This window comes from Malaclemys terrapin, chromosome 1, assembly GCF_027887155.1.
Source record: "Malaclemys terrapin pileata isolate rMalTer1 chromosome 1, rMalTer1.hap1, whole genome shotgun sequence".
Taxonomy (NCBI): Eukaryota; Metazoa; Chordata; order Testudines; family Emydidae; genus Malaclemys; species Malaclemys terrapin.
Window position 1 is genome coordinate 136,203,406 of NC_071505.1, and position 24,624 is coordinate 136,228,029.

At 49.7% G+C, this 24,624-nt stretch overlaps 1 pseudogene; it reads right to left on the reverse strand.

The window, feature by feature from the left end:
- Window positions 1–24,624, reverse strand: part of LOC128843411 (alpha-2-macroglobulin-like) — a 60,660-nt pseudogene that overhangs the window by 20,201 nt on the left and 15,835 nt on the right.

A 24,624-nucleotide genomic window follows, 5' to 3' on the forward strand; every position in this document is an offset into this window, starting at 1 on the left:
CCCAGGCACGCGCTTGCTGTGCTGGTACCTGGAGCCGCCCCTGCACGAGGCTCCTATTATTTTAAGCCCAATTTTCATCTCCTTCATAATTCTAAGAAAAATAAATCTCTGTGTTTCCAGAACTGTCAGATCCGCCAAAGATGAAGTTGGACATTTCCACTAATGTGACAGAAGCAAAGTGAATACTTCTTCAGCTGAAGAGGTTTAGAAATCACTTATTTTGAATTTTTTTGTGGAGTGTTTCACATTTCTTTGGATCCCTATATATTGAAAAAGTAGCCAAGTTATCATTCAAATTTCACTTGGCATATAGGATAACTTTAAAGCAAAAGCCAAAACAGATTGACTGTAACAGGACAGAATCATAGAAATGTAGGGCTAGAAGGGCCCTTGAGAGGTCATCTAATCCATCCCGCTCAGAATATGGCAGAGCCAAGTACACCTAGACTATCCTGGACAGGTGTTTGTCCAAACTGTTCTTAAACCTGCAATAATGGGGAATCCGCAGCCTTCCCAGGTAACCTGGGCCAGTGCTTACCTACCCTTACAGTTAGAAAGTTATTCCTGGTATCACACCTAAATCTCTCTTGCTGCAATCTAAGCCAACTACTTCTTGTTTTACCCTTGGTGGGCATGGAGAACAATTGATCACCATTCCCCTTATAGCACATATTTGAAGACTGTTATCTTGTTCTCCCCTCAGCCATCTCTTCTCTAGACTAAACATGCACAATTCTTTCAACCTTTCCTCATATGTCAGGTTTGCTAAACCTCTTATCATTTTTGTTGCTCTCCTTTGGACTCTCCTTTGGTTTCTGTCCCAAAAGACATGGCTGTGAGAAACTTATCACCTTTGCTTATTATTTCAATCACACGGTGTAACAAGATACCAATATTTTTCTGTAAGAAGTTATAGAATCATAGACTCATAGACTTTAAGGTCAGAAGGGACCATTATGATCGTCTAGTCTGACCTCCTGCACAACTTAGGCCACAGAATCTCACTCACCCACTCCTGTATCAAACCTATGTCTGAGCCATTGAAGTCGTCAAATCATGGTTTAAAGACTTCAAGGTGCAGAGAATCCTCCAGCAAGTGACCCGTGCCCCATGCTGCAGAGGAAGGCGAAAAAACGCCAGGGCCTCTGCCAATCTGCCCTGGAGGAAAATTCCTTCCCGACCCCAAATATGGAGATCAGCTAAACCTTGAGTATGTGGGAAAGACTCACCAGCCAGACACCCAGGAAAGAATTCTTTGTAGTAACTCAGATCCCACCCCATCTAACATCCCATCACAAGCCATTGGGCATATTTACCGCTAATAGTCAAAGACCAATTAATTGCCCAAATTAGGCTATCCCATTATACCATCCCCTCCATAAACTTATCAAGCTTAGCCTTGAAGCCAGATATGTCTTTTGCCCCCACTTGGAAGGCTGTTCCACAACTTCACTCCTCTGATGGTTAGAAACCTTCATCTAATTTAAAGTCTAAACTTCCTGATGGCCAGTTTATATCCATTTTTTCTTGTGTCCACATTGGTACTGAGCTTAAATAATTCCTCTCCCTCCCTTGTATTTATTCCTCTTATATTTATAGAGAGCAATCATATCTCTCCTCAGCCTTCTTTTGGTTAGGCTTCCCTTTACAGCGTTAGAGAATGTGTTATTGCTGAGATCATATTAAGTCATTATGGCTTCCCTATAAAACCAAGAAGACCTGCAGCATTATATCAGTTGTCACGACACAGCAGTAAGTTATCATGGCTTCTCTACACCACAGAGACTAAACAGCCCACCTACCTCCACTAACAGCTGTTTGATCACTGTGTCCTTCCGCCCTTTGTCCAGGGTCTCCACTACCTCGTTCCCGCAGGGCAGATCTGTCTTCAGGGCCTCAGCGCTCACTGAGAAATCCACATTACCTGAAACAAAGGAGGATAAGTGTTCTGCCAGGCACTGCAGCTACAGAGGTGTCAGTGTCATTCGCTTGGTGTTCTGCTTTGATTACATGGAAACCTCTCTAAAGAGGGCAGAGCTCAAGTCACATTGTGCAGGCTAGCACTTTAGCACAGCTCTGCAGTGGCCTTCCAACCCCTCGGCGCCAATGTCTACACCAAATGCGGCAGGGCAAGATGGAGAGGAGGGGAGTGCAGGGTCAGGTCTTCAGATTCTGCCGCCCAGACCCCTGCAGGGTTTCAGAGCCATCATCTTCCTTTTCCAGAAATTTCAGACCCAACCAGGCTGTCAATCCAGGTATTTATATGGCCCCCATCGCAGTAATTAGATGGGGAAACTGAGGCACGGGGACACTGACTTGCCCAAGAGCAGGACACTGAATCCAGGTCTCCTGAGTCCAGTCCAGCGCCTCAGCCACAAGGCCAGCCTTCCTCCTTTCACAGCGGATCAGTCCCTTCCAGAGAGGTTGGAGCCATCCAGTATCTGATCCAGAAATTTCAGAGCCACTTGGTCCCTTTCACAGAGGTTTTGGAGCCATCCATTAGTCCCTGATCCTGAGATTTTGGAGTTGCCAAGTCCCTTACCCAGAGATTTTGGGGTCACAGCCCAAGACATTGTTTTCCATCCGTTCACACACAGACAATAAGATTCTTCTTCCTTCTCCACAGGGGTAGCCCGGAAGTCATCAGATGGAGCCAGTGAGATGCTGACCTGTCAATTGTACAGAGACAGGTTCTAGGGTTTGGGGGTAAATGGAGATGGGACAGTGCAGGGGAGGAGAGGGGGCAGGGAGTTTGGGGGCCACAGGGATTTGGTGGGGCAGGGATTGAGGTGGGGAAAGCTGAGGGGTACTGAGGTTTGGGGAGGTGCAGGAGACTGAGGATGGGCAGAGAGTTGGGTGCATGGCCCTGAAGAAACAGGTGATTGCAGGGCCTGAGGCACCCGGGACCAGTTGTGGGAATAAAGACAAAGTGGTGACCCCAAATTTACCACCTTGGTATGAGTCTGAGAGCCCTCTGGTGTCTTGTTAGGGGAGGAGGGGAAGTGCTGGCAGTGAGGGGCGGGGGGTCTATCTGGGAGTAGCTGAGAGGGAACAGAATTGGGGACCATCAGTGAGCGTAGCAAAGGGCAGGAAAGGGATGGGGAAGCGGATGAGAGGGCCTTGGGGGCCCTTAACACTGTAAAGCTTGTTCCTGCTTCACTTTATCTAGAATGAAACCCATTTAAATAAAAGCTGAGAGAAAAGTCACCACAATTTTGCAGGGACCCCCTTCCTGAGTCCCCTCCAGTCCCTTGTGCTGGAGCAGGAATACACTGCAGGCTAGTGGGGCTAAAGAGTCAGTGCCATTTCCATGGATGCAACAGGCCAGCGAGTTTCCCAGCGGCTGTAGTGCAGCAGGGGGTGTTGTGCGGCGTGAGGCCAAAGGCCAAGCACGTGTGTCCATTTCAGGAAGCCTGGAGTCTCCACTAGAGTAAGGGGTGATGCACAGTGTGTGGTCACCCCAGGTACCTTGCTTACCATGGGGTCATGAGATAGGCACAGGAGGTCTAAGGCCAGGTGCCTTCAGCCACACAGGAAGTTGGGCTCAGGTATATTTGCAGCTCGCAAACCTTTGTCAGCCAAACAGATTCCTTCTTTCATAACGCCCACTCTGTACCCCTATAGTAACACACACCTAGGAGCCAATCAGATTCCTCCTTTCCATCACCCATTTCTTTCCACTGTAATACGACACTTTCCTAGGGGACAATCAGCTGCCTCCTGTGGATGGGAAGCCATGTTGCAACTGGCCCATGTGGTCTCCTCTCTGGCCCCTGCTGAGCAAAGCTGCGAGTGTCCCTTACCCTGATGCAGCGGGTCAGGTAGTTGAAGACAGTGGCCCTTAGTGTGAAGGCCTCGCCGCGCACCACGGAGTAAGGCAGGGTGAGCTCCACGAAGAAGGGCTGGAAGGCTCTGAGGGACACGGTCGGGGACAGGCCAAAGCCAGTATCACTTGAAGTGCAGAACGCGTTGGCTTTCCATTCTGTGATGGTGTCGGGGATGGTCACATCCAAATCAGCACTTCCGACAGACCTAGTGACAAAACAAGAACAAGGAGATCTGGGGAGCTTTCCTAGCTTTGGGGAAAACAACTGTGTCTCTCACAGCATCCTGAATTAACACCCCCCCCCTTTTGTAACTGCAGGGTCCCTCAGGAGCACTGGGGGTGTGCATGCTGGTTGGCTATTGTAGGCTCACCACAGACCACTTCCTCCCATCCCATCCTACATCCAGCTCTGCAGAAGAATCATCCAAGTAACAAGACTGGGGGTGGGGTTTCACGGTGAACAACAGAAAATCCCTCAGACACACAGCTATAGAAAAGGATGAAATGCATAGCTAGTACTGACTTTTGCACCAGAGCCGAGACCAAAGAGAAATTACATCACACACACACACATACACACACACACTCTCTCTCTCTTTTAACAGGGGACTGTCCATTGTGATCCACACAATTAATTGTTTCCCAGTTACTGAGAGGAGAAGGAGTGGATGTGGTGTATTGGTAGAACTAGTTACTTCCCGCCTTTCCTCTACCTGCCTATCCATCCCTCATGCTTGTCTCTCTCTAGTCTATCTACAAAAGGTACTCCATCTATCACAGAAGGATATAAGCACATCTCATGGGTGTCTGAGCAACTTCTTCCGAGTGTCTGTGTAACCCAGTTGACCACACTCATCACATCCCATAAACATCACTTACTTCACTGGAACTAAATCCCAAATCCACGTCTCAGGGAAATACTTCCGGATGGTCTCCACTGGGCCATGATCTATGATGTGATCCAAATGATCGGGGATGTGCTCGAAATGGGAGAAATCCATCAGTCCAGCTGTCGCAAATGTATGTGTGGCAAGGGGAGAGAGGACATAATATGTTAGACCTTATTCTAAATTATGGCACTTTGTTTCCAGTTAGTGATAGGCCTGATCCTAAACCCTAGATCTAATAACCCTTCCTCATAAACTTCAGCCATGTTCAGACCCAAACTTAGACCTGTCTCTGCTTGCAACCAATTATTCTCTTCCGCACGCCACTCCCAGCGTCATCATCTTTTTAGAACCTTTTTCAAAGCCATTGAAAAAACATCTCTATTGCCCTATTGTGATCTCAAACTGTTTGCTTTCTAAAGACTTCTGCACCCGTTACAGGGGTGGGATGGATGGATGGACATATTTATTCCCCCACCTCCAATCCCAGAGTGCATGGGAAGCCCAGAAGTAATGACTGTGTTGAAGTATCCCCTAGAGCCCTGCCTATATCCACTTCAATATGGAAGCAGCCTGTGGAACTCACTGCCCCAAGACATTATAGATGCAGTAGCTAAGTCAGATTCACAGGGGAAAAAAATGTTTTTGTATATGACTAAGAGCAGCAGCAACACTAGTGACACCAGCTAGGATTCACATGGTCAGGGATATCAGTTTTCGTGCATCAGAATTGTCAGAGAATAACACAAGTTGATAAGAAGCCGCAGGCCAGGAAGAAATTTGCCCCACGGTACTGCACAGTGAGGTATATTACCAAGGTTTTCCACCTTACTCTGAAGCAGCCACCATTGGCCACTGTCTGAAGAGGGATCCTGCACTAAAAAGACGACAGTGCTGATCCAATATGGTCAGGAGGCAGGACACTGACATATATAGACCAGTAGTCTGATGTTCTACAGTAGGGATGGGGACATTGGGTTAGAGGGTCAGTAATCGGATCTGGTTACTCTTCATTTTCACTAGTGTAACTGAGAGCATAATTAACACTATTATTTAGCCATCTAATCTCAGAGCTCTTCACAAGGCTGTGTAAGTATAATTAGTCCCCTTTTACAGATAGGAATATTAAGGCACAAAGAAGTGAAATGATTCATTCAAGTTCAAGTTGATGGGAGAGCTGAGAATGGAGTACAGATTTCCTGCTTCCCAATCCTAAACTCTCCCCCTGGGTTCACTCTCCCTCCCCATTGAACCTGGCTCTCTTTCTGCTTAGGTTTTTCTCTAGCACTTGCTGGAAGGTGAAAACCTGAAAGCGGAAATTGTCCTGTTCCAGGTTGAGAGAGCTGCAACCAAAGTCAACAAGATTTAGCAGCCGTTTTGTGCCAGTGCACCAAATCTACATTAGGGGATGCAAGCTGCCACTGCATCAGTGTAGTTACAACAGTGCATATTTCCTTAGCTGGTGGAAGGTTAGCCAGCAGGTGGAGCAAGCAGGTAGGTGAGCAAGCAGGTGGAAATGGACCAGATTCCTATTTCAGGACTGATGTTAGTGGATTTTGGCCAGCATAGCTGAGATCAGAATCTGGTCCAATTGGTCTAATTTCCATGCAGAGGAGAGGGTGAAAGGGAGGGCAGCAGGAAACGCACCTAACGGGGGGTATAAGCAGGGTAAAACAAAGCAAGTTCTTTTACTGCCATTACCAGCCACGGGAGGTACATATGTTCTACTGTACATTCTCTCCATGCAGAGTCTGGGCTTCTGGACCTTGGTGCTTGTGAAGACTTTTAAACCCATCGCCTGTAAAAAGATAACCCAGACAGCCATGTGGTAAAGTAAACCATACGTCTGGAGATAAATGTGCTGTCTGGACTGGATCAGGATGTGACGGGCTTATCACAGTGCAGGTATGGGTCATTGCAAGAGCAGATACTAAGGCCTGAGACGTCAATGCCAGTGTGGCTGGTGGGAAGCGAAGGGCGAGGTCTATGTCAGTGAAAGGCGCCGGACCAGCAGCTGGAGACGGACGTCCTCTGTGTTCTCAGAGCAGGTTCATCAAAGGCATGAGCAGTGCAAGCTTGCGCCGTGCACTCAGCCCCTGCCGGCTTGCCTCGGCCCTGCCCTGGAGGGAGTTCAGGCTCTCTGGCCCAGTCCATCCCCTGCCTCTCTGCTGAGACGCCTAACAGTCATTGTCAGGTGTGCTGGGGTTTGGGTGATTTTGGAGCAAGTCCCACTGGGAACAAACCTGAGATCCCGCAGGACACCAAACCCTCACTAGCTGAGGCTGGATAATTACCCTGGGTGCTGGCTCAGAGCGGCACTCCGCACATCTCTGCGTGTGCGTGTGTAGATAAAATGGAGACTGGCACTTCACAGAGATCTATGTAGACGGGATGGAGAGAGTGTGGGACAGGATCTCTTTGACAAAATGGCTGCAGAGGTGGAGTTGCCCATTTCTGGGCTCTATTTCTTTGCCCCAGCTGTTAGGACGTCTCCTTGTCGTGTTTAAATTAATGATGGGGAAAGAGGCATTCAGTTCCCAAAGCTAGGGTGTTCCCATCTGGGGTTTTCTGGCCCAGCTTTAGTTATTACCTCGAATGTGCTGGCTAACATGCACCCAGCTCAGACAGCATCCGGTGAGGAAATCTTCTGAACTAGCAGCGATTTAGCGCACTAAAGGGAGACGTGGCGCTCACCTTGAGAACGTTGTAGGCGTCCCCTTCACCGTCAGGAGAAATGGGTCTGTAGATGAATCCGTTTATAATGACGTTGTTGAGTTCCACACAAAGATTATCGTCTTCTTCCTCCAAATGATGCTCCCGGTAATTATAACCCCTGATCTCCTTTACCGGGAGCAAATCATACACCTGCGCGGACACGCCTCGATGTCAGTGACCACAGACCCAATAATGATAAACCAGCGTGTGCCACCCTAATGATCACAGACAACTTTAAACTAACACACCTGTGTGTGCAATCCCAGTGACCAAGGGTGACCCTACAATAACAAATCCTATAGTAACAGAGCAGAATATCTGACTCCAGGGCTCAGCACTGACTTTTCAATAATAACCCCGTGTGTGCTGACCAGTGCTCACCAGTAATAAATCAGTATGTGTGGTTGTGTCCTCACAAATGGCCCCAGAACTATAAACCACTGTGTGCAGCCATAGTTTTCATGAGGGCCCTACATAGATCAAGCAGTGGGCGCAGCCCCTGTGCTGACAAGGGACCCTACAATAACAGACAGACTGCTCTGCCCTAGCTCTCACGAGTGATTCTCGGCACTTTCCAGACAAGACCAGCTCTTGTGGCACTTACAGAGCTGGGCGACAGCTCGGCTTCAGGCTTCATGAGGAGGACGCTCTTGTCCACAGCACGGACGGCGCACAGGGAGCCCGGGGAGGCTCTGATCCGGAGGTGAGTGCCGGAGGCGGGGAGGCCCTCGGCCGGTGAGAAATGCAAGTCGACCTGCAACCCCAGAAAAGGAGTTAGAGGAGCTAGTTCTCCGGGTACCTTCACACTCTGCCTCGCAGCACAGCCCAGTCCTGCACACAGCTCTGCCAATGCCCTCAGCCCTGACCAATGCAATTCAAACATGACCAGGAGTGCCCCCTATACGTCAGTTCTACTTCCACCCTTATAATGCTGCTTATGCAAATTACTCCTGATGTGCATTCATCTCTCATATTCAATTACTGATCCATGGTCAGTGCCCGATGGGCTCATGGAGCCATTGACCATTTCCTGAGTCTTCCTTGAAATTTGCAATTCCAGGTTCCACAGGTGGGCCATTGTCCATGGGGTGAATGTGAGTTATAGAAACCGGATGCTCACCTTATTGGCAAAGCAGTTTTCAATCTTGAAATCTTCGGAACTGGCGATAACGTCCCCGCTGGGTAAAGTGGTGTATACGAGTACCCGGGCCAGGGGGGCGATATCAGGCCCCACAGGGAGCCTCAGCTCAAATACCTGGATATCTGGCAAACAGAGAGAGGGTGCGGGGGGGCTAAGCTATAGAGAATCAGCTCCAGGGCCACACATTTCCCTAGGCTCCCTCATTATGGCTGCAACATCAGCCACCCTGAAAAATTCGCTATCCAAGGGTAAGAGTTTTGGCGCATACTTGAGGCCTTGGACTCTTACTGCAGACACCCGGTGTGGGATATTCAGGTGAGATGGGTTTGGTGGATCTCAGCATGTCCCCTAAATCCATATCAGCTAGAGTCTAGTACTGTCCTCCATCAGTGCAGGACCCCCCTGCCCATGCAATAATGAAGGCGAGGAAAGAAGTGCATGTACAGGGGCTCTGTGCGGAGGGTTGTGCACACAGGGCTGCAGAGGGGGTGGGATTCCACACTCCTGCTCCTCAAGGTGGAATTTGCCCAGCCAGCCTGAATCAGTCAAACTGGGAATCCCTTGAGACTGCCATTAATGAAATGAAATCGGTCAGGGGAACTGTGTGTGGGTCAAAGGGAGAGAGAGAGACCATGACTAGTGAGACAAGAAGGAAAGAGAAAGCGAAGAGGAGAGAAGGGCGCTGTTCTCGGCACCTGCTTCAGACACAGCAGCTCAGCCTCCCAGGACAGGCAGAGAAAGGGGTGGGGAGAGCTCACAATGAGAATGGGCCGAAATTTTTCAGATGATTTTTTGTTGTTGAAAAACGCAGACTCGGATCAACCAAAACATTTCACAAATGTGTGTGAAATTCACCAAATGGTTTTGGGCAGAAAAAAAAATCAGCAACAAAACAGAAGGTTTTCTTTTGACATTTCCTAAATGGAAGGTTCCATTTTTCAATTCAAAACAACTCCTCATTTACAATTTCCCTTCAATTCTATTTAAAAAGATTAAAGCAGCTCAAAAGTGAAATGGTTCAGTTGCTCCCAAACAATTGTTTTTTGAGGTTTCTGGTTCGGTCAGTGAACCGGAAAATCAGTTATTCACACAGCTCTACTCACGTTCTCCATCCCCCACGGGATGCACCTCGGTGCCTGCCCTCACGATGCCTCCCTTGGCCATCACCTGCCGGGAAGAAGAAACCCTCATGTTACAGGGGTCCTGGTGGGAGGTGGGAGATGCTTACTGGGGAATGCTGGGGGTGGGGGTGACTATACTGATGCCTTCCTGTGGGGAAGGAGCAGAAAATCCCGCAGAGCCATACAGAGTCCCAGACCCAGACTGGAGTTTACAGGGACCTCGACCAAGTCAGAAATTCTCTCTCCCTGCAGAAACCATCCACTGGCTGGCCAGTTCTGCATTTCCTTCACTGGCTTTTACATGTAAATGTCAAGGTCAAGAGAACCTGGCCTCAGGGCAGTTTGGTGACCTGGGACATATATGGGTGTCTGGCCTCCAGTGCTGTGTCACGTGTACAGAGGTAGAGGTCACTAGGTCCGGGTTTACCACATAGTAAAAGACGATTTCCTTCTGCTCCCCCACGGCCTCTGGCTTCAGGATGTAGTGCACCCGGATCATCTCACTGGAGCCGCAGCTTAAAGTCTGAGACAGGGGCTCGATTTTGAGAAAGCTCTTACTCGGAGAGTAAAAGCGTGTTGCTGTGTGAACGGCGTTACCATACTCAGGGGTGACCCAGTCTCTATCGTAACAGTTCAGTTCAGATTTATGGTTTGCCTGATAAAGAAGAACGTTTTTACATCAGACCAAAAAGTGAGTAACAAGCCTATTAGCATTTCAGAAGGGAAAAGTGGGTAATTTTAAAAACATGTTCTTGGCAGATTTTTCAGTGCACCGTGCACTGATCTGCATTTTCCATGCTCGTATGGAGAGAGAGAGATGGAGAACCAGAGGGAGAGCGACAGAGTGTGTGCAAGACACAGAGAGCAAGGGACAGACAGAGAGAGAGCAAGACAGAGAGGAGGAGACTGAAATTCCCAGCCAACAAACTCTTTGTTTTATCTCCTGATGGGCAGAGAGATCAATAAACCCACGGACATCTCCCCTGAAGCTCAGCCTGTGACACCTCCCATCCCCTAGCTCCCTGGATTCAGCCGCTCACGGTGATTTGAATGGAGGTGTCTGTGAAGTTGACAGTGTCTATGGAAAACCAGACTCGGCCCTCTTCATTCGTTGTGTAATTGGCTTTGTATTTGTTTCTCCCTATGGAAATCCGGATTGTTTCGTTGGCGATTGGAGCATCGGTCCCATCCACCAGCTTCACCTAAAGGAACAAATCCAATTTCCATTGCTTATACGAGGCAGGGAAAGCAGTCCCCACAGTCCTAATGACCCTTTGCCCACGTTATTCCCCTGAGGCAGCTCCAGAGGGTGTTTCCTACAGAGCTGACCAAGGGACAGGCATGTATGAATGTGCTGGGAGAGTCTGAACCACCTGAGGAGGTGGCACGTTCTCACAGAGTCTGTGATTGGGAACATGGGAAGGACTGTGCTGACCACACCAATGGGCCTTCTCCTCTGTATCTTGTCTCTGACAGCACCAGGGGGTCAGAGGAAGGCGCTGCAATTCCCACTAATGGCAAGGATACCACAGCATGTGTAGAGGCAGAGGGAGATGGCTCCTGTTCCCGTGGTTTGTAATCCTCCCACATTTTCCCTTTTCCATTTGCAAGTTCTCATTCTCCACAGACAAGCACACTCATGTCAGGTAATTTCCTGGGCTCTCAGAGGTTCCCTACCTGCCCGGAAAAGGGGATCCCTGGTATGTAATGAGAGTCCACCTGCTCAAAGCTGATTTTGCTCATGGTGCCTGTGATCTCACTGGACCCTGTCCCAGTTAACTCCACCCCTGAAAGAAAACACAGCAAAGAGGGGCTTGAACTAAAGCACTGACCTGCAGCACCTCCAGATGCTCCAGTCCTGCCCCATATTGTCCAGTTCTGCCAGTGCCCTTCAGTGCTGGCTTGCAACGCCCACTGCTATTGCAGTGCGGCCCCACAGCTCCACCAGGTTAGCCTGATGCATACCTGTACCCTCTTCTGTGATCTTGCCTTGCACCACAATTTTCATATCATAACTCTTTCGCTTGAGCTGGAATATTTTAGTCTTCACCACATTGGAGACACAGCCTCGAACGTCCGCCTGAGCCAGAGACCAAAGAGGAAATTACCATGGAAAACCCTGTACAATTCAGGTCTATGTGGAACAAGAACAGATACCCCAGCACCCAAGACGTTTCCCTGCTGCTTGATTTGCCTTAATCCCATCCTCTTACTGGCTTGATCCGGCCTGATCCCTCTCTCTTCCCATCTTCCTCAACAAACCAATCAAGGCATCTCTGGTCCCCAGTGATGTATCCAACATGCTGCCCTCTCTGATGCATTTCACCACAAATTCACCAAGTTACATGCCTGGTTCACTGATTGTTCAGATTACATCCCCTAGATCTGCAACTTCCCATCAGTGTGATAAATCTCATTGTGTTTTTTATCCATCCTTGAAATCCTCTCTCTTTCTCCATGCACATTCTTTCTCTCTTCCTCCTTCTCTCTTTCTTTCTCTCAGTTTCTTCTCCTCCTACTATCTCTGTCTAACCTACCTCTATTTTCTCTCTTACTTTCTTCTCCTTCATATTCTCCCTCTCTCTCTTTATTGCTCTATCCCTATTCTCTCTACCTCCTTGCCCTGTCTCTCTCTTTCTTCTTCTTCCTCTTGAGTTCTCTCTCTCTTCCAGATCCTACAGTTTCCTCTTGCTTTCTCCTCTGCTCTGCTCCCACTCCCCTCCCCATCTCATTCCTGTTAACTGATACAAAAACTTCTTAGGGTCTTCTCTTTCCCAGCTAGAAGAAATACCCATTCGGGGGTGAATCCTGATCTGACTGATGTCAATGGGAGTTTTGCCATTGATTTCAATGGGGCCAGGATTTCACCCTAGGGGTTTTTCTTCATAATTTATATCCCCCAGCCCTGGCCTCACCTCCTTCGAACCAATACCTCCCTCCTCTGAGACAGAGCCCAACTCCGAACACAGATTCCCAGCTGAGGTCTAACAATCCTCTTTGACAGACACAGATCGCCCTCCTCCTGACTGTGAATGGCTAGCCAACTACAAAAGCAATTTCTCCTCCCTTGGTGTTCACACCTCACCTGCTAGCAGAGGACCTCACCCTCCCTGATTGAACTAACCTCGTTATCTCCATACTGATTCTTGTCTGCATATTTATACCTGCCTCTGGAAATTTCCATTACATGCGTCTGACGAAGTGGGTATTCACCCACGAAAGCTTATGCTCCAATACATCTGTTAGTCTTAAAGGTGCCACAGGACTCTCTGTTGCTGCTCAAGACAGTTACCTCCTGCCTATGGGATGGGCCTTGGACTCACCTGTCTGGTGAATTCCTCACACACAGACTCGGCCTCTCTTCCATAGCAGTGTGACCTGGACTGGGAGAATCTCCGGCACACACGGACATTCACCAGGCCAGGGACAGGGGTCCCATAGGTGTATCTGTAACCAGAGAGGGGTTAAAGAGACACAAGGTGCTTAGACGGGGAGACAGAGTCAGGCAAAAGAGGCCTTTTGGGGTCCTTTATACCATTGCCCCCGAGGACTCTGTTGCTGGTTTCCTAATGTCTATTCTCTGGAGCTTGGTCTAGTCCTGTTTTCCAATGACTCCAGTGACGGGACTCCAGCCATTTCCTGGGGGAGATTATTCCATTACCCAGCAGGCCTGCCCCATTAGGAAATGTTGCCTGATACTCCGGCTCTTCTGCTCCTTAATCAGTTGAGTTTCCCTTCTCCCAGCTCCCTCCCATTTGGCCACACCTTTCTGGTACGGAAGAGCCCAGACCTGCAGACAATATTCCAGGTGCAGTCTCCTCAGAGCTGTGGGGCCCAGAGCTGAACACTGTCTTCCAGGTGGGGTCGCACTAAGGCTGTATAGAGAGGGATTATCATCTCCCGTCACCGCTACACGACACCTATGGAGCACTGTTTTCAGCTCCGGGCACCTGTTTACCCAAAGGCCATTGACAAATTGGAAGGAGTTCAGAGAAGAGCAAGAAATATGAGCAGGGAGCTGGAGGGAGGGATTTATGAGGAGGGAAGGAAGAGTTAAATCTGGCAACTCTGGTTACAGGATGTCTAAGAAGGGATGTAATTTCTGCCTATAAGTGTCTAAAGGAGGCATCACTAAGGGGCGGCCCGGATTATTTAAGGAGGCACTTGGGGGTCTGATTAGGAAGGATGGAAGGATGTTAAGAAAGGGGAAATTTGGGATGAATAACAGAGAAAACCTTTCTGAGAGGGAGCTGTATGAGGCTGAGGCATCATTTCCTGGGGCAGGGGGAGGTGCCCCATTTATTGGGATGTTTAAAGCTTGGGCTGGGTGCAGACTAGACAGTAGGGAACAATCCTGCCCAGGGCCCCTGGGGATGGAGAGAAAGTGACCCAAGGGGCCTTCTCCAGCTCTGGTTTCTGGGGTAGCAGGAGGAAGGCAATGTGGACAAGCACAAAGAACGGAGACTCAAACCCCGCGACTCACAGACCACAGACGGCCACTTTCAGCTCCTCATCCTGGATGGTGATTTTCTTGGGCAGCTTCACCGACACCTCGTACTTGGGCAGCACTGAGGGGGAGAGAAGGGCCAGACGTTGAGCAGAGCAGAGGGAACACGTGTACATCACTGTCACTTCCCCACTGAGTGACAGACACAGCTTCTCCCCTTCCCACCCCCAAGGCATGGTGCCAGATTCTCAGCCTGCTATAAATCACCACAGCTCCATGGCCATCAGTGCAGCTGTGCCAGCTTACACCAGCTGAGGATCTGGCCAGGGACTGTGGAACTGAAGAGAAAGACACCGTAACCCTGCTCCCCTCCCCTTTGCTCCCCTTGCCCAACCCCAACCGCCGGCTGTCGTTGCTTTAGAGGCTGTATTCCAAACTATGCTACGCAAGTGATACTTAGCCCTGGTCTACACTACGAGTTTAGGTCGACTTTAGCAGGGTTAAATCAAATTAAGCCTGGACACGTCCACACGACGAAGCCCTTTCTTTCAACTTAAAGGGCCCTTTAAACCGGTTTCTTTACTCCACCTCCGACGAGGGGATTAGCGCTAAAAATCGGCCTTTGCGGGTTGGATTTGGGGTAGTGTGGACTGAATTCGATGTTATTGGGCTCCGGGAGCTATCCCACAGTGCTTCATTGTGACCGCTCTGGACAGGACTCTCAACTCAGATGCACTGACCAGGTAGACAGGAAAAGCCCCGCGAACTTTTGAACTTCATTTCCTGTTTGCCCAGCATGGAGAGCACAGGTGACCACGCAGAGCTCATCAGCACAGGTAACCATGATGGAGACCCAGGATCGCAAAAGAGCTCCAGCATGGACCGAACGGGAGGTACAGGATCTGCTCGCCATATGGGGAGACGAATCAGTGCTAGCTGAACTCTGTAGCAGTAAACGAAATGGCAAAATATTAGAAAAGGTCTCAAAGGCCATGAAGGACAGAGGCCATAACAGGGACGCACAGCAGTGCCACGTGAAAATTAAGGAGCTAAGGCAAGCCTACCACAAAGCCAGAGAGGCAAATGGAAGGTCTAGGGCAGAGCCGCAAACATGCCGCTTCTACGCGGAGCTGCATGCCAGACCAGAGTGCCTGAAGACGCGAGCATCATGTACCTTTCCCGGCCATCCCACATTGATGTTGGTGAAACGTCCCTTGTGATCCACCAGGGCCTGCAGCAGCATTGAAAAGTACGCCTTGCGGTTTATGTACTCGGTGGCTTGGTGCTCCGGTGCCAAGATAGGGATATGGGTTCCGTCTATCGCCCCACCACAGTTTGGGAATCCCATTGCAGCAAAGCCATCCACTATGGCCTGCACGTTTCCCAGAGTCACTACCCTTGATATCACCAAGTCTTTGATTGCCCTGGCAACTTGGATCACAGCAGCCACACAGTAGATTTGCCCACTCCAAATTGATTCCCGACTGACCGGTAGCTGTCTGTCGTTGTGATCTTCCACAGGGCTATCGCCACTCGCTTCTCAACTGTGAGGGCTGCTCTCATCCTGGTATTCTGGCGCTTCAGGGCAGGGGAAAGCAAGTCACAAAGTTCCATGAAAGTGCCCTTATGCATGCAAAAGTTTCGCAGCCACTGGGAATCGTCCCACACCTGCAACACGATGCGGTCCCACCAGTCTGTGCTTGTTTCCCGGGCCCAGAATCGGCATTCCACGGCATGAACCTGCCCCAGTAACACCGTGATTTGCACATTGCTGGGGCCCGTACCTTGTGTGAGGGCTGTGTCCATGTCAATTTCCTCATCACTCTCGTCGCCGCGCTGCAATCGCCTCATCGGCTGGTCCTGGTTTTGCTTTGGCATGTCCTGGCTCTGCATATACTCCAGGACAATGCGCGTGGTGTTCATAGTGCTCATAATTGCCGCGGTGATCTGAGCGGGCTCCATGATCCCAGTGCTATGGCATCTGGTCTGAAAAAAGGCGCGAAACTGACGGAGGGAGGGAGGGGCAACTGACGACATGGCGTACAGGTACAGGGAATTAAAATCAACAAAAGTGGCTGTGCATCAGGGAGAAACACAAACAACTGTCACACAGAATGGCCCCCCCAAAGATTGAACTCAAAACCCTGGGTTTAGCAGGCCGTTGATTTCACGGAGGGAGGGGGAAGCAAATGAATACATCTGTTTTTTACATCTTAAGCTGGCAGCAGACGGTGCAACATGACTGATAGCCTTCAGCATCTTTTGGGTGCTTGGCAAAAGATACTGTACTACGATTGCTAGCCATCATCGTCAAGACGGTTCAATAGGACTGCCGGCAGGACTGAGTCTCCAGGAGACAAAGCATGTCTGCCTAGGTGCCTCTGATTGAACTGGAATACGACGATGACGGATATCAATCTTAGTACACCATCTACTGCCAAAAGGCAAGGGGCTGCTGCTGTGTAGGAATGCAGCCCCATGTCTGCCAGCACCAAGATAGCTGATGAAGGCTACCAGTCTACTGCCACAGTCTACTGCACCATCTACTGCCAAAAGGCAATTAGCTGCTGCTGTGTAGCAATGCAGTACCACGTCTGCCGGCACCCAGATGACATATGGTGACGGTGAGCTGAGCTGAGCTGAGCGGGCTCCATGCTTGCCGTGCTATGTTGTCTGCACAGGTAACCCAGGTAAAAAGGTGCAAATCGATTATCTGCCGTTGCTCTGACGGAGGGGGAGGGGCCTGACGGCATGTACCCAGAACTCCCCACGACACTGTTTTGCATCATCAGGCATTGGGATCTCAACCCAGAATTCCAATGGGCGGCGGAGATTGCGGGAACTGTGGGATAGCTACCCACAGTGCAACGCTCCGGAAGTCGACGCTAGTCTCGGTACTGTGGACGCGGTCCGCCGGCTTCATGCACTTAGAGCATTTTATGTGGGGACACACACAATCGACTGTATAAAACCGATATCTATAAAACCGGCTTCTATAAATTCGACCTAATTTCGTAGTGTAGACATATCCTTAGTGAGGGCCCGACTCCCCAGTGCACCATCGTCACTCACCATATTTAAAGGGCCACATTCACTGTGTGCTCTCGCTCCTGTGCTGCTCCAGTGAAGCAAAGCAGCCATAAGCCTGGTTACTTTGCGTCCCTGGAGTGGTACAAAGCAGACGGACTGCACCAGGGAACCTGGCCCCGAAAGTTTTCCTTTCCTCATAAACCTTCCGAAAGATTGTCCTTTGGGGCTGACGTTTTCCCGGCTTGGTCTCCAGCCAAAGTGTCTTTATTCATTTATTTTGAATGTTTGAAAATGTTCTGGGTGTCAGGGGCCACAAGGACAAAGGAGTGAAGACCCGAGTGGGAGAAGGATAGAAAGGAGAAGTGAGTTAAGCCAGTTTCATTGGCAGAGCACAGGAGGAGCAAACTGTGCCACTGTAATGCAGCATGCACATAGTTTGTTCTGCATCCGTACCATATACTGCACACAACTGGTAGGAAAGACCCTACACAAAAATAAAGCTGCATTGTACTGAGGCTGGAATCACAGCCCAAATCCAGTAGGCCCAAGGAATAGGCCTTTGTAGTCAGATCCAGATACTCCCGAGCTTACAGTGAACAGTGACCCTGGCAGTTCAAGTGCTGAGGAGAAACCTACACACCACTGGATGGGGGCTCAGATCCTGATCCCTTAAAGCCTCCAGTGTTTTCCTGGCCCATTCCTCAGATCTCTCTTCACTCATCTACACCCCAGACAATCCTGAACTGGATTTTTGTGCCTGGAATGGATGAATCCCAGACGGTTGCTCCTGCTTCCAACACCCCCACCCCAGCACGAGTGGGACCCTTCCTTACCATATTCCTCCACAGTAAAGGAGTGTTCGAGATTGGTCCCCGACTCCTTCTGCACCACCACGTTGTAGGTGCCTTGGATGGGCTCGGAGGTGAGGGGGAAGGAGAGCTGGGTGAGGCCCCCATTTAACTCCACCTCTCGCCACTGGTACACACGGTTCCTCTGTGGGTCCTAGAGGTGAGGAGAGCACAAGGTCATTTACAGGCAGGGTGTCTACACGGCACGAGGCTGCAGAGCAGGGCAGTTGCAGTCCAATGTTCGGCAGAGATACAGGATATATACGATCATCGCTCTCTTCTATAGCTGAGGTTAGGGCACCTGGTGGCTGGCTCTGTACTTTCCCAGTAGTCTGTAAGGATTAACCAGTCAACTCCTGTGCAATCAGCGTGTGATTAAACAGCCAGATACCAGCACCGAATCTACTCCATTGTCTGCCCACCTGATCAACGTGCCCACGGCCGCATGGAGTGGGAAGGAGGATGGGAGAGAGCAAGGCTAAGAGACCAATGCACAGGCGCAGGATGCGGTGAGTTTCTCTTTGCCTGGGAGCTTGAATGTTCTATTTGCAGTTTGAGAATTGGCAACTGCTCTGGCTGAGGATTGAAATACTTAAGTTACCTCTGGGGCTGAGAAAACCCTCCCCATGCAGGTATGTGGAAGGCAATGGGCTATGGAAATGCTCATCTGCAGGGCCGGCTTTAGGAAGCGCGGGGCCCAATTCGAACATTTTTGGCGGGGCCCCGGCAGGAATGACTAACCAAAAAAAAAAAAAAAAGCCCTGTAAAAAAAGCCCTTTCATTTCTTCCATGTATTATTTACTTTCCATAACTATATAAATAATAAAATTATATATTATGTACATTGTGTCATATATGCTGTTGATCGGTTATTAATGAGCGCCGTTTCACATGTGCGGGTCCCCGCCACTCCCTGGGGGGGGGTGTGCACATGTGTGGGTCCCAGCTGTTCCCTGCCCCCCTCATTGAAGCAGGTGTGCAGGGTTACTGCCCTGGGAACTGCAGGGCAGCAGTGGACATAGGGCTGGCAGGAGGCAGGGCAGGGGCTGACTGAAAGTAGGGTCTGGTTGCAGGGAGGGCAAGGGGTGCAGGGCTGGCTGGAGACAGGGTGTGTGGGGTGGGCTGGCTGGCTTCAGGCAGGGCTGCAGCGGGGTGCGGCATGGGTTGGCAGGGCTGGAGACAGAGGAGTGCAGGACTGGCTGGCTTCAGGCAGGGGGGTGCGGCAGAGGTTGGCTGGAGACAGGGCAGGAGATGTGGGGTTGGCTGCAGGCAGGGCGGGGGGGCGGGGCTGATGCGGGCAGGACAGAGGGTACAGGGCTGGCTGCGGGCAGGGGATGCAGCAGAGGCAGCTGGAGCCCCAGCCCTTTAAATAGCCCCTGAACCCCCCCCCCATCCCAGGGCTCTGGGGGCTATTTAAAGGGCCCGGGGCTCCCCTGCTTCTACTGCCCCGGCCCTTTAAATAGCCACAGAAGCCCTGGGGAAGCTATTTTTAAATAGCCCCCAGAGCCCCACAGCCCTACCCCAGGCTCCAGCAGTGGGGCTCTGGTGGCAATTTAAAGGGCCTGGGCCCTTTAAATTGCCCCCTGGGGAAGCCGGGCCACCCGGAATGGCACACCGGCTGTTGCTGGTATGCCATACTGGGGCTTGGGCGCGGGCCCTCTTAGGCACGGGGCCCAATTCAAGGGAATTGGTTGAATTGGCCTAAAGCCAGCCCTGCTCATCTGGGCTTAAACATGTTGTTGTTTTGGGCTGCTACTCAATGCACAATACGTATGGGGGATGGGGAATGTGGGGGCCAATCTGAATAAATTAGACAAGAGCCTGAGTATGGTTTTGGGCAAGTTTGAAGGCAGGTCCGGAGGCTTGATCTGAAACCTCATCTCTGTAAAAGCCGAGTAGTATTAATTACAAATAGATTATTAACAGGCCAAAGCAATGGCCCAAACCAGGTCTGACGTGTCCAGATTCTAACCTGGTTGTAAATTCTGCAGCTCAGGCCCAGCTCTAGTAGAAACCATCAAAGAGATTAAACTAAAAGCGATATATAGTTTGATGTGCCCTTTCCAGACCGCTCAGGAACATGTTTAATTTACACTCTTTCATTTTCTATCTGTTTTCTCCCCTGTATCTTGGCTATCATCAAAAGTCTATTTACTTCAGATAGCCCCAGGCAAGTGACTGACTGGCGAGGATTTATTTCATTCGGACTTTATCCCTGAGCCAAGTAACAGGGGATGTGAGTGACCTCTCATGGCTGACTGGGAGAGAGCAGGCCCTGTCTCCAAGAGCCCCTACTAGGTGACACCGAAGGCAGAGTGGGTGAAAGGACCTTCAGCGGACAAGTCCCACTGCGCTGTCGCAGTTACTGAGAGTTGGCCCCACATTTAAGTCACGTGAAAAGTGGGTAGCCAAGTGCGAGACGGATCAGGGGATGACATGACTATGTGGCTCAGAGGAGGCTGGCAAAGAATGTTTATAATTGGGCTTGTGCTGCTTTTGCCATCTTTATGATGGATTTAGACAGAAGGCCTGAAAGCTTTTTCCAAATCAAAAAAAAAAAAAAAGTGTTTTTTCACCCCCTGTTTGTTGTTTTAACCTCAGAAATAGCAGAAATGCCACGTCTGGTCTCCCCTAGTTTCTCACCAGATCTCAGATGTATTTATTGTGAGCGGCCACATCTTAACTGAAGGGGTGGGAGTTGGAAACAATTATAATAATAAAAAAAAATACCTAGCACTTTGCATCCATAGATCTCAACCCGCTTTACAAAGGAGGTCAGTATCATTATCCCTGTTTCACATCTGGGGAAACTGAGGTAGAGAGAAGTGAGCTCACTTCCTAAAGTCACCAGTAGAAGGATGGGAGAGTTAGGAATAGAACCCAGGTCTCCTGAGTCCCACCACAGTCATCTATCTAGGTCACACTGTCTTAACAGAAACAGCCTTTATCCCAACTGTTTGTTAATCATTGGAATTAAACAGCTGGCCACAAAAACAAACAACCCTGAATAATAGTAGAGTCCTAAAGATCCCTTCCCATCTGAGGCATTCAGTTTTCCTGCCCTGGACTCATAACATATCATCAATTCCCTAGTTCTCTTGTGCCCACAGAGACTTCCAGGGTGGACAAGATCTGAACTTCTAATGGAAAAAGAGGCAGAAATAATAAACATAGGGCCCGTCTCCATATAAAAGTTGTACTGCTTGAGCTATACTGGTGTAGTGGCACCAGTTCAATCCCACCAGTGTGGACACAGTTATACCAGGATAAAGGTGCCTTTGACCATTCTAGCTTATTTCTGTACAGGAAGGGGAATGAACTATGCCAGTATAAGGCACCTCTATGCTGGTATAACCAGGCCCATGCTAGCGGCTGTACCGGTATAATTACTTTGGTATAAAATCCCACCCCTGACTGACACAGTTAAACTGAAATGAAATTTGTGTGCGGACCAGGGCTCACTTTCACAAAAAACCCTTTCCAGTCTCCTTTAAACAACCTAAAGAAACAGAAAAGGTCACGGGCTCATTTTTCCCATGTTCCAATGTTGCGCTGCAGCTGAGGACTGAAATCTCTGGGATGATCCAATGCTGAGATGCCAGAGACCCAGTCCCCAGGGTGGGTGGGGTGAATGCAGGACTCTATTTCCTGTTCATACAGACTCACCCTTACTTCCTTGCTCACCCTAGTGGCCGCACTACCCATTCACAATGAACACCACACTACAGCCGCCCTCTGCTGTGGAGCACGGGAGTCTCCCCATCCCCGCAGCAGCCCCAGCTTTCAGCTAGCGGCTTTGAGAGTAAAAACCAATGTGCCACTTACCTGGATGAAGGCCAGTGGAAACTGTGGGGAAACGGGGAAAGGCAGAGTTAGAAATACAGGTCATACGTGCACTGAGCTCATTTACCCTGTTCAGGGGACTTCTGCGTCTCTCCTCTGCATTTCCCTCTGCCCCTTGCTCTCTGTTACTCAATGACAAACTCCAGCGGGGCCTTCTAATGTTTTAGAGCCTGAACTGGTCAGTTTAACACAGCTGTGAAATTAAACACTTTGTTTTGCATTTAGAGGATTCAGGGTAAAAATTTCAAACCCACCCAAGTGACTTAGGAGCTGTCAAGGCTGATTCCCCACTCTGGCACTTTGACAGAAGGTGGGGGCCTGCAAGGATTCTAAAAATTTATACTGGCCACTCCAGGCTGGTATTAAATTCCCAAGGTTACAGCTTCTCTCTGACCTTGGATGGGTAGATGCTGCCACCACCCAAATGCAAAAAACCCCTTTGAACCCAGGAAGGCGCACTTGGGAATTCCTCCCTGTGGGGTACCCTCAAGCCCTTTCACCCCCGCCTCCAGGGAAGAGCTGAGAAAGAAAACAAAGGAAATCAGCAGTTGCCACCAGCTAATTAAACAACATATGCACAAACCTCTTAGGACACAAAAACCCAATCCTGTTCTTAAAAAAGGTAAATTTTATTAAAAAACAAAAAGAAAGAAAATACATCTGGAACGGAGGCTATTGCTAGATTTAAAAAAGAGCAAATATAATAATTAAGCACCAAGATAGCTCTCTTGAGGTCCAGCTTAAAGGTTACAAGCAAAACAAAAGCACCTGGGGTTAGCACAGAGGAGTTGTGGAAGCAGAATTTAAAAAAAAGAGAAAAAGGAGGATCTGGGGGTAGATGTCTTAGTCAATTTAAGGATATAGTGAAAGGAAACCCTAACCCTAACTCTAACCCTAACAATGCGAGAGTTGTAAGAGATACTGTTTTCGCCTTGCTTTTAGTTGATAAGGATGGAATGCTGACTTAAGCAGAAACCTTGACATAAGGTAGCGTCTGGAGGGAATTTGTATAAACAAAGGATAACCGTTAGCTGTTGATGTATGTAACGGGAAAGTATAAATACTTGTCTTATACTGCTTGTAGAGGGAAGATCTGCCTAAGGTCAGGGGACCCCCATCCGACCACAGTCTTCCCTTGCAATTGCTTGTAATAAACTGTCTCTGACTTGTTGCTAACAAATGAAGAGTGAGGACTTGTTTTCTTCCACAATTTGGTGCCGTGACTCAGATGGCAACACCCGGCAATCACTACAAACCCCAAGGTGCCAGACAAGAGGTAAGAGACCTTTTGAAATCTCTAGTGGGGTTCAGAGGAGGACTGCCCACGGGGCCGTCCGTCCCTCTTGCGCTCACGCCATGCGAACTTATTGATTTTGCAACAAGATCAGATGCAAAGTGGTGCTGAGGAGATTGCCGCTTCAAATAAGGAAAAAGTTGTGATAAATCCGGATGTAAGGAATTAAGGTTATGGTTAAACGAGCTGCATCCAGGTATAGGGGAATGAATAAGACTGAGTGAATGAGTGAGGAGTAAATGCGGCTGACCAGGTCTAAAGACTTAAGCTGACTCCAGCCGGCCCAGGACTACCCCATGTGGTAGTTCTGAAAGCAAGCGGAGTCAGCCGAACCTTCTGACCCAGCAGAAGGTTTCCCTTGCCAAGTCTGCTGACCAGGTCTGGGACTCAAGCCGCTGAACGGTGGAACCCCATAATCCAGTAGACCCTTTCCCTGGAGTGCGAGAGAGCCAAAGTCTTCCCTTACTTATTCGCTGACCAGGTCTGGGACTTACGCTGACTCCAGCCTCCCCAGGACTACCCCATGTGGGAGTTCTGAAAGCAAGGGGAGTCAGCCGAACCTCGTGGCCCAGTGAACTTTCCCTGAGTGCCTGAAAAATGGGTGGTGACCAGTCTAAGAATATTCCCGCACTGCCGAAAGGCACCCCTGCATACTACATGTATGTGCATTATAGTCCTACGACTTGTAAGTATCTAGATAACTGGAATTTTTACATGCGTGATAATCCATCTAAACAGTTTCTGCTAGAAGGTACCTTTGATTTAGATAAGATCATACACCTCAGAGGAGCTCTTGAATCACCAAAAATCCCTGACATACAGTCAGGGCCGGCTCCAGCGACTCTGCCGCCCCAAGCGGCAAAAAAAAAGAAATAGCCATGATCGGCGGCACTTTGGCGGCAACTCTACAGGACTGCTTCATTCTTCGGCGGCAAGTCTTTCCCTCCGAGAGAGACTGAGGGACCCACTGCCGAATTACCGCAGAAGAGCCGGGCATGCCGCCCCTCTCCGTTGGCCGCCCCAAGCACCTGCTTGCTGCGCTGGTGCCTGGAGCCGGCCCTGCATACAGTGGGAACAATTTGTCTATTGGTGGGAGGAAGCCACAAAGAGACTCCATGAGTCTCAAGTGCAGAGTCTAAAGGACTCCCAGGAAAAGTTAAAAACCCAAGTGCAGGATTTAAAACCTAAATGCAAGGCACCCGGATGTCCCCTACCCAAACTAGCTTGTCAACCCCCTCGGCTCCTTTATATCCCCAATTAGTAAAGACTGAGAGCGAGGAGGAGACAGCTGAGGACATTGTGGATTTTTTCAACAGTGCTTCTCAGTGGGCTATACCTCCAGCAGGACATGGGCAACGGCCGCCGCCATCTTCCCCCCAGCACCTTGGGGCCACACAGACTATGCCTTCTGATGGCTTCCAAATGGTAGCGCCATCATCACCACCACATGTATCGGCTACACAGGACATTCA